Here is a 10,627-nt window from a genome sequence, read left to right on the forward strand (position 1 = left end):
AAAAAAAAAAAAAAAAAAAAGAATCCCCACTGTGCCGGGCGTGGTGGTATCTCTTCCAAAACAAAAATGTTTTCAAGGGTTGCTCCTGAGTACTGAGCAACTTAAGGGAAGACGTCTAGAGAGCACTAAAGGGAGCTTTATGGTGAAGGGACAGCTTAGAGGTTAAAGCACTGGGCGTGGTCCCCAGCACCCACATGGCAGCTCACAGCCACCTGTACCTCCAGTTCCATGGAGATCTGATGCCCTCTCCTGTCCTCTCGGAGTACCAGGCACACATGCAGTGCAGGTACAACACTCATGCACATAAAAATAAATAAATAAATAGATATTTAAGGTGCAGGTGGGGTAGGAGAGTAAACATCTTTAATTCCAGCATTCAGAAGAGAAAAGGCAGATGGATCTCTGTGAGTTCAAGGCCAGTCTGGTCTACAGAATGAGTTCCAGGACAGCCAAGGCTATGTACGAGGACCATGTCACAAAAACCAACCAAATAAACGAAAGGGTATTTTTTCCAAAAAGAACTAAAATAACTATACTTAATGTATGCGTGTGATGCACACATGCCACAGTACATACTCATGCCACAGTACCCCAGTATGCATGTGGCAGTCACAGGACTCCTTAGAGGAGCTGGTCCTTCCTTCACAAATGTGGACTCTGGGTACAGAAATCAACTCACCACCGCAGGCTCTTTGTACACTGAGCAGTCGCATTGACTCAAAAAGACAGATGTTCTAAAGAGGAGTTAACATGTAAACAGAAGCCTAGGCTGGTGGCCCACACATTAATCCTGCCATGACCAACCTCACCTTCTGAATATTAAGGAAAACACACCGTTCCTCCCTCAAGCTGCTTTGTCAGAGGAACAAGACAAGTGTATCTTAAATATACTTGTATATACACTTACATCAATTTTTTCTCATCTCAAAACAATGATGTTCATTTTTAAAACTTTACTACTAAGCTGCAGTGTATGTGTGAGCAGTGCAAGAACAAAATAAAACAAGAACCCAGCATACAGCCAGGGTGATGACACACCTCTCACTGTAGCGCCTGAAGGTACAAGCAGAGAGGATTACTGTAAGCCAAGGCCAGCCTGAGCTATAAATACCGAGAGGTCCAGACCAGCCTGGGCTTCACTGAGAAATCCTGTTTCAAAACAAAACAAAATTTAAAAAGAGATAATAAAAACTTTACTGAGGAAGGCATGGGGAACACATCTGGTAATCCTAGCCCTTGGTGGTCGGAGGCAGGAGGATCTGAGTTAGTGCTGGAGTTGGGGAGACGGCTCGGTGGTGAAGTGTATACATTGCCGCTGCAGAGGGTTTGGGTTTAGCTCTCAGCATCCACACTGAAGTCCACAACCATCAGTAACTCCAGTTCCAGGGGATCTGATCCCTCTTTCTAACCTCCAAGGGCTCTTACATTCACATGGTGTACACACACACACACACACACACAGAGGGATACATACCTACACATGAAATTAAGTATTTTTAAAAAATATTGGGTTATATGCAGAGTTCTAATAGTCTAAGCTACATATATATTACAACTTTGCATATAACCCAGGCTGGTACTAAACTCTTTTTAAAAAATACTTAATTTCATGTGTAGGTAGTATGCCCCCCGCCACACACACACACAACCTAACTACAGAGAGAGGTTTGTGAAGAGCAGAGGATGTGGCTCACTACCTTGGGCTTTATCCCCAGTGCAGGGAAAGGAAAAGAAAGGGAGCAGGAAGGGAAAGGAGAAATGAAAACCGAAGCTGAGCCAGAGGTGGTGCTGCCATGCGCTTGTAACCAGAGCCCTTGTGAGTTGGAGGCAGAAGGTCACTGGTGACTCTTAGCTCCACAGTGAACTCAGAATAGCCTGGGCTACATCACACCTGTCTCAAAGGGGAGGGTGCTGGAGCTGGGGCTCATAAAATCAATCCGTAACTCAGTCCCAGGGATCCAGCCAGCGCCCTTTCTGGTCTCTGAAGGCAATGCATGTTGGTGGTGTACAAGCATTCGGACAAACACCATCCACAAAATGACTTAAGAGAGGGACCGCAAGGAAGCAGGATTTTCTTGGGCAGGAAGAAGAGTAGGAAGAGGGGAGGAAACGATGGGCAGTGATGGTGTTAAGCCATGAGGAGGAGAGCAGAAGTATGCTGGAAAGAAAGGCTTCAGACAGTGAAGACAGAAGGGAGTCAGGACACAGAGATTGAGGTGGGGACGGCCAGGCTGTCAGGAAACTGACTCCAAGACAGGAGGCCCAGGCAGAGCAGTGATGTTATGTAAGCACTGTAAAACACTCTTTCCACTATGAAATCTTTCAGACTGCAAAAATATCTGGTTTATGGGCTGAATATGAGAACATTACTTCCAGGACCAGTTAAGAACTCCCTGGAGGGCACAGGACATAGTGGGAACAACAGGAACTGGCTTGTGACTAAGGAGAAGACAAATGACCAGTCCAGGGTTGGCACAGTTATCAAGGGAGGTTGTTTGTAGGAAGCTTTTTTTTTTTTTTTTAATAGAAAAATTTAGCTGCTTCTTCTTTGGGAAAACACCAAATGGCGGATGACACCAGTGCAGCGGGAGGGCCCGAGAGGCCCAGAATTTAAGAGGCCGAGGGGCTCGTGGAGGTAAAGCTGAAGACAAGGAGTGGATCTCTGTCACCAAGCTGGGCCGCCTGGTTAAGGACATGAAGATCAAGTCCTTGGAGGAGATCTACCTGTTCTCCCTGCCCATTATGGAGTCTGAGATCATTGACTTTTCCCTGGGTCCTTAAGTGCTCCAAGGAGGTTGCCACTGCCACCCGAGGGGCCATCATCTTGGCCAAGCTTTCCATCGTCCCTGTGCAGAGAGGCTACTGGTGGAACAAGAGTGGTGAGCCCCACACTGTTCCATGCAAGGTGACAGGCCACTGTGGCTCTGTGCTGGTGCATCTCATCGCTGCCCCCAGAGGCACTGGCATTGTCTCTGCTCCTGTGCCCAAGAAGCTGATGATGGCTGGTATAGATGACTGCTACACTTCAGCCAGAGGCTGCTCTGTCACCCTGGGTAACTTTGTCAAAGCCACTTTTGATGCGATCTCCAAGACTGACAGCTACCTGACCCCAGTCCTCTGCAAAGAGACTGTCTTCACCAAGTCTCCTTATCAGGAATTCACTGATCATCTAGTGAAAACCCACACCAGGATCTGGCTCCAGCTGTGGCTACCACATAAGAGTTTTTATACAAGAAAAATAAATGGAAGGAAGGAAGGAAGGAAGGAAGGAAGGAAGGAAGGAAGGAAGGAAGGAAGGAAGGAGAAAGGAAAGGAAAGGAAAGGAAAGGAAAGGAAAGGAAAGGAAAGGAAAGGAAAGGAAAGGAAAGGAAAGAAAAGAGGGGCTGGAGAGATGGCTCGGCGGTTAAGAGCACTGACTGCTCTTCCAGAGGTCCTGAGTTCAAATCCCAGCAACCACATGGTGGGTCACAACTATCTGTAATGAGATCGGATGCCCTCTTTTGGGGTATCTGAAGACAGCTACAGTGTACGTACATATAATAAATAAATAAATAAATAAATAAATAAATAAATAAATAAATCAATCAAGAAAGAAAGAAAGAAAGAAAGAAAGAAAGAAAGAAAGAAAGAAAGAAAGAAAGAAAGACCCATAATCAGTTAAAACAAGGAGTTCGAGCTCTGAAACAGGCCCTGGCCACAGAGGGGCCTGCACAGATCCTGTGCAGACAACCCGGAGGGCAAGCCGCTAGTGCCCCATGACAATGAGGTCAGCAGGCCCAGTGAAACTTGCAGAATGCAGAGGTGTGGCACTGTTTAAAAAGTGAGGCAAAGGGCTGGAGAGATGGCAATGGCTGCTCTTCCAGAGGTCCTGAGTTCAATTCCCAGCAACCACATGGTGGCTCACAACCATCTGTAATGGGATCTGACACCCTCCTTCTGGTGTCTGAAGACAGCTACAGTGTACTCATATACATAAAATTAATAATTCTTAAAAAAAAAAAAAAGTGAGGCAGTAATGGGAGGGAAGAGGTACTGGCAGTTGGGAGACAGTCACATTCTGTGCTTCATCTCCACAACTTCATGTCCAGGGTTGCTCATGACAAGTCTGCAGCCTGGCTTCTGACAGCACCTATGGCCCACCCACTGAGCCCAGCACCCAGGAAACGACCGTTTACAATGCAAGCACACCTCACACAGGCCACTAAAGCTTACATTTCTAACATAAAAAACGTCAAGGCATTTACCTGCACAGCTAGAAAGGCCACCGTTGCAGCACTGTACTCAATGGCTTCATGAGGAAAGCCACGGAGCTTACAAGGTGCTGGCATGAGGACATACTCACCTCCATAGTAGAGTCCAGTAGCAGTGCACATCCGCCACTGTCCCTGGTACATGCCTGCTCTGCTGGGACTGCACATCTGAACNCTGACGTCTGCAATCTCTTGGGGCTCTAGTGATCTCACCATCACCATGTTCACATGTCCAAACTGGTCTCCCCCAACATATTTAAGACAAACCCCTGGAGGCCAGGCCTCTGCCCCTAAGTTCAAACAAAAAAAGAAAAGAAAAAAAAAAAACTGTTAGGCAAGCAGTTGTACTGTACTAGAGTTTCTCTACAAGTAATTGTGGAAATTCATACACATATGAATAATACTAATACTGTCTCGTGTCACTCAGCACAGAGAACTGTGAGGTGGGGGAAATGGTTCCCTGGGTAACATACTGCAAAAGCCAGATGAAGTCAGCTTGACTCCTGGAACTCACATAACACAAGGAAATCCATTCCCTCCCGCTGGCTGTCCTTGTGTACATTCGCACATTCACAACTCCCATGCACGCACGCACGCACGTGTGAGCGCACACACACTTTAAATGTTTTTACAAGAGGAATTGTAAAAAAAAAAAAAAACCACCCTGTGACCAACAGCCTGCCTTTATAACTTGGCAAATGTCCTAGGCAAAATCATTCCTTAAGCTCTATGTCAGGTGGCCATGCTCACTCATAGAAGCCGAAGAACACACATGGAGAGGAAGGCTAGGCCCACACCTAGGAGAGACTGCTTTCCTATCAAAAGGAAACATGTGGCCACTTTCATTGAAAAATTTCCCCCCCTTTGGTTTTTTCAAGACAGGGTTTCTCTGTGTAGCTCTGACTTATCTTGGAACTCACTCTGTAGACCAGGCTGGTCTTGAACCCAGAAATCTGCCTGCCTCTGCCTCCCAAGTGCTGGGATTAAAGGTGTGTGCCACCACTGCCCGGCTGTAATTTTTAAAGGACAAACATGGCCAGTTCAGTGTTACAAACTTGTGATAGCAGCTCTCAGGAAGTTGAGGCAAGTCTGAAGCCAGCCTAGTCTACTACAGCAGGTTCCAGACCACCCCAGCTACATCCTGAGACTTTGTTTCAAAATCAGGAGGGAAGGAAGGAGGTAAATCTGCTCCCAATGTTTCCTAGAGAACAAGGATAAAATGGCCATTCTCTTTCAAAGCCAGTGTTCCCTGGACAGTCAGTCTATCAGGAAGGGGCTTACTTTCTAAGGACAGAAACCTGAGTTTGAATGAGCCCCAGAACCCACATACAAAAAGCTGGTAGGGGCTGGGGAGGTGATCAGCAGCTATAGGACCTGATGAGCAAGCAAGAGGACCACCATTTGAATTCCCTAACCCACGCAACTGCTTCCCAGGCATGGCAGCTCTCCTGCAAGTCCAGTCTTAGAAGAGTCAGAATACTCAAGGCGCTAAGATGTGAACTCAGAGAGCTGCCTCAAAAAGTAAGGTGGGAGATCAGTGAACGTAGATTCCCAACATAAACCAGGGCCTCTGTTAGAATGTGTTATTATGTACATGCACAGACACCCATCCACAAACACTTGTGCACTCTTACGCAAATATGCATATAGAGAGACATGCATAGACACATGCATCTACAGCAAACACATGACAACATTACTATAAAAGGCCAGATGTAGTACTATGTGCTGGTAATGTCAGTCACAGGTAGTGTGGATCCCTGGACCTGCCGGCCGGCCTGTCAGCCCACACTCAGTAAAGGGCTGTCTCCAAAAGACAGCAGCCACACATGAGGCTGCCCTCTGGCTTACAGGCACACCCCGTCCATGCTGCCTGATTTAATACTTTTCTTCTGGGATCCTTAATTATAAAATACACAGAGGCTCAGAGACTGCTTAGGTCTCAGGTTCAAACAGTGACCAGAAACCGCACAGCTTGAGTGCTCTCCACATAGAATGAACCGTGGTCCCAGGAGGAGTGGCATCAGTCAGGAACTGTTGCAAAGGATGGGCATGGCCACACAAAGGCTTCAGCAGCCAGGCTTCTTCTCATCTGGCTTTTGTTTAGATGTGTAAACCAAAAGGAGACATCTCTACCTGACCGTCAGGTGCTAGATGGAGCCATAGATGACTGCATGTGCTCTCTCCTGTGGACCGTCTCCAATACGCACTCAATGGTACCGTCTCTTTAATTTTATTAAGACCTGTGAATTTATTTTATTTTATTTTTGGAGACAAGGTTTCGCTGTGTAGCCCTGGCTTTCCTAGAACTTGCTCTGTAGACCAGGCTGGCCTTGAACTGAGAGATCCTCTGCCTCTAGAGTGCTGGGACCAAAGGTGTGTACCCCCATGCCCAACTAAGGTGATCCCTCTTTTAAAAGTGGCTCACACCTACCATCCCAGCCATGAGATCAGTGAGACAAGAGGCTTGCTGCCGAGCCTAAGGCAAGCCTGGGCTACACTGTGAGTATGAGACACTAAGTTAAACAGGGTGGCCTGGGGAGATGCTCAGCAGTTAAGGAGGAGAGAGTTCTCTCCCAGCATCCACAGAGCAGCTCACAGCCTTTAACTCTAGCTCAACATATCTGACACTTTATTCCAACCTCCTCAAGCTCAAAACAAATCCACACCAAGACACACATCTATGCATAACCTAAAAAGAAACAAACAAAAAAATACCTGTGCACAGGCCCTCCAGAAGATTGCTGAACCCCAGGAGTTCAGGGCCAATCTAGGCAGTTAGTAACAAGGTATTAAAACAAAAGACTGCCAGCACATGAGCATCCTTTTAATCCCAGCACTTGAGAGGCAGAGGCAGAGGCAGGCAAATTTCTGAGTCCAGCCTGGTCTACAGAGTGAGTTCCAGGACAGCCAGGGCTACACAGAGAAAGCCCTGTCTCAAAAAGCAAAAACAAAGAAAGAAAACAAACAAACAAACAAAAAACCCACAAAGACTGCCAGCTTTGACATTGAAATCACACAGCAATGCTGTTTCTCCACTGGGGGCCTGGCGCAGCTTACTGTAGGTCAAGAAAACAGTGGGTGACATGTAGTGTCTTAGAAATGTCAGTCTCACTAAAGACCAAGACTCAAGGGGAGAAAGGTGCAAATTTACAGTCAATCTTCCCCTCCTCTCTCTCTCTCACACACACCCTGTAACAAGGCAATATCTGTTAACACAAAAATGTCAGCAGTTCTGTTCTGAACTTCTAAGAAAATATGGTTAGCCAAGACTACAAGTGAGGCTTGACTGCCTTGGGCAGACAAGCCTAATTGGCTGAGAGCCAGGCAGGGCTCCCGGCTACACACAGAACACTGTACTGCTGCACTACAGGGAGATACAAAGGAGTAACATCTAGGGCTCCTAGCTAGGGTGTCCCTCCTTTGGACATTCCATGAAGCAGCTGTTGAAGAAAGACAAAGGTGCCCACCCCTCTTGAGAGTCTAAAAGGACCCCAAGTCAGGGCTCCACAACAAATTGGATGGATAGGTCTTCCTGGGACATGGGCTACTCAGGAGCTTTATGACCTTGGAAACTGAGTTCCATGTTCGTTTAAGGGGACAGTACTCTGTTATCACAAAACAAACCAATAAAGCAGCCAACCACCACCTCACCACTGCCAATCCTGAGACAACAACATCAGAAAAATGAAAACAAAGCCACCCAGTAGCTCTAGAAAGGCTGGGCATGACCATGGGTCTGAGGATACAGGTGCCTGGAACACATGTGTGTCTGTAGAGATCTCGTGGTGTGTGTGTGTGTGTGTGTGTGTGTGTGTGTGTGTGTGTTGCTGGGGACTGAACCCAGGCCTTGTGTGTGCACCTAGGTAAATCCTATCAGCCAAGCTACTTTTCCTATCTTTACAGAGAAGATTCTACAGCAAAAAAAAGTCTCCATCCTGGAAATACGCACCTTCATAGCTAAATGCCAAGCACTGGGCTTCAGCAGCAACCCCTCCCCCACATCTGCAGAGCTATCTACTGAGGAAATGCTAGACCAGAGGCTTTACAGAAAGCACAGCAGCTACTCTACACGTGAGGTTTACTGCTATCTGGGGACACTGTCCCTGCCTGCCTGCCTGCCTCCCCCCCTCCTCTTTCTCTAGTTTAGGCTAGATAGGCATTCAACACCCACCACCTTCATTTCCCACATACTGGGATTCCTAGCACACTCAGCTTCCTTAGCCTCGTGACTACAGTCTTGTGGCAGGCTGTGCTGGCACATGTCTATCAACCGGACTGAGGAGGCCTCAGGAGGTAGGAAGATGGCATACTTGAAGCTAGTCTGGCTACGGAGTGAGACCTTGTCCCAAAACAAACATAAATGCTCCATATAAATAACTGGATAGGCAAACTGAGCTGTAGCCAGGCAGGGCTATATAGTAAGACTTTGTTTCAAATCAAACAAATGTTGGCTGAGATGGCCAAGTGGATAAAGAACCTGACCCAAGCCTGACAACTGAGTTCAATCCCCAGGACCCACAGGATGAATGGAGATGGTGCAGCACTTGGGCATCTACAATATAAAAGACATGACATAAAAACATGTACTTAAAAGACTGGAGAGAGGCTCAGAGGTTAAGAGTTCTGGTCACTCCTCCAGAGGACCAAGGTTCACTGCCAGCAGCCACATGGCAGCTCATAGCTGTTTCTAACTCCAGCTTCAGAGGACGACTCCCTCTTCTGACCTCCTTTGGCATCAAGCATGCATGTGTTGCTATCAAAATATATGTACATATAAAGTTATAAAATATGTATTTATTTTTAAAAATACTAAAGAACTCATAGAAATATCATTTTTCCTCTTGTAAATATGAAAGGCACTGGCATAACCTTAAAATAAATCATAATTTTTAAAAATCAAAATAATTTCAAAAGATAGTATGGTAGCATATGGTTAAATTTTCAGCACTTGCCAGGTAGACGAGGTAGATCGGGAAGATCACAGAATCCCCACCGCAAAAAAATGAAACTGAAGCTTGCTGGGTGTGGTGGCACACGCCTCTAATCCCAGCACTTGGGAGGCAGAGGCAGGCAGATTTCTGAATTCGAAGCCAACCTGGTCTACAGAGTGAGTTCCAGGACTGCCAGGGCTATACAGAGAAACCCTGTCTCGAAAAAAAAAAAAAAGCCCAGATGGTGGCTAAGCATTTAAAGAAGAAAAAAACCCCAAGACTCCAGAGCATTTCCCTGTCAGAGGAGCCTCCAGGCTGAGCAGGCAAGGGAGGAAACGCCATCTACGGCAGCACCCGCAGCATTTACTCAGGAGTCTCTCTGAATAAGACAGCCACGAGGGATAACTGAATCTGATACAGCAATCCTTATATAAAATTCTGGTTTACAGCAGGCAGGAAGGAGGACTGACATGTTAAACAGCAGCCAGTCTGGGCTACAAAGTAAGACTACTTCAAACAAACAAAACCGGTTAGCCAGAGTTTCTTCATCACAATGAAGCAAGTTACAGAGAACAAGGAAACTGGATCTAAAGAAAGGTAACTTCTTGGAGTCTGCTTGGCTCCTGAGTTTTGGTTATCTCCCATCAGACTGGTGTGACACCGGCACACCACACCACACCACACACACACACGCACACGCACACGCACGCACACACGCACACACACACACACACACACACACACACACGGCTTCAGCTAAATGACACTTTCTGCTGAGCTTTCCAGCTCTAATTACTGAGAGTGCTAAGGTGCCCTCAGCCAAGAGAACAGAGAGCGACACAGAGCTCACGGAAGTTAACAAGGCAATTCGATAATGGACATTGTGTTTACCATACCCATGTCACTGTGTTCATGTCCCACAGTCACAGAGAGACAAGTGAACAGTGCACTTTCCTTAGTGACCTTTAGCTTTGCCTTTGAGACTGGGTCACCCGTGTAGTTCTGGCTGACCACACAAATGCGCAGCCATCCTCTAGCTTTGACCCGAGTGCTGGGTCACAGCCATGTGTGCTATGCTTTAGTAACACAGCCCTTCAGAACCTCTCCACGCTCTTTACCGTATCCCTCAACATGTTCTCAGTGACTCACAAACACTGCAGTGCAATTCGAGTCCTGTGGATGCAGAGACATGAGTTTCCAAGGAGCAAACACCACTGCCCATCGACCCTCCGCTAGGCCCAAGAAGCTCCTCTCCTTGGACTGGGCAGAGGTGAGATTACAGCAGAGCTCCAGGGAGAAAACAGCACCCACAGCCTAGTTCCTAGTAAATGAGAATTCCATCCTGTGCATTAAAAGCTCAGTCACGGGCTGGCGAGATGGCTCAGTGGGTAAGAGCACTGACAGCTCTTCCAAAGGTCCTGAGTTCAAGTCCCAGCAACCACA

The 10,627-nt window shown here is 47.0% G+C and overlaps 1 pseudogene; it reads left to right on the forward strand.

Annotated features, from left to right (window-relative positions):
• Positions 1-2,563: 2,563 nt before the first annotated feature.
• Positions 2,564-10,627, forward strand: part of LOC110338506 — a 34,634-nt pseudogene continuing 26,570 nt past the window's right edge.

This window comes from Mus pahari, chromosome 21, assembly GCF_900095145.1.
Source record: "Mus pahari chromosome 21, PAHARI_EIJ_v1.1, whole genome shotgun sequence".
Classification (NCBI taxonomy): Eukaryota; Metazoa; Chordata; class Mammalia; order Rodentia; family Muridae; genus Mus; species Mus pahari.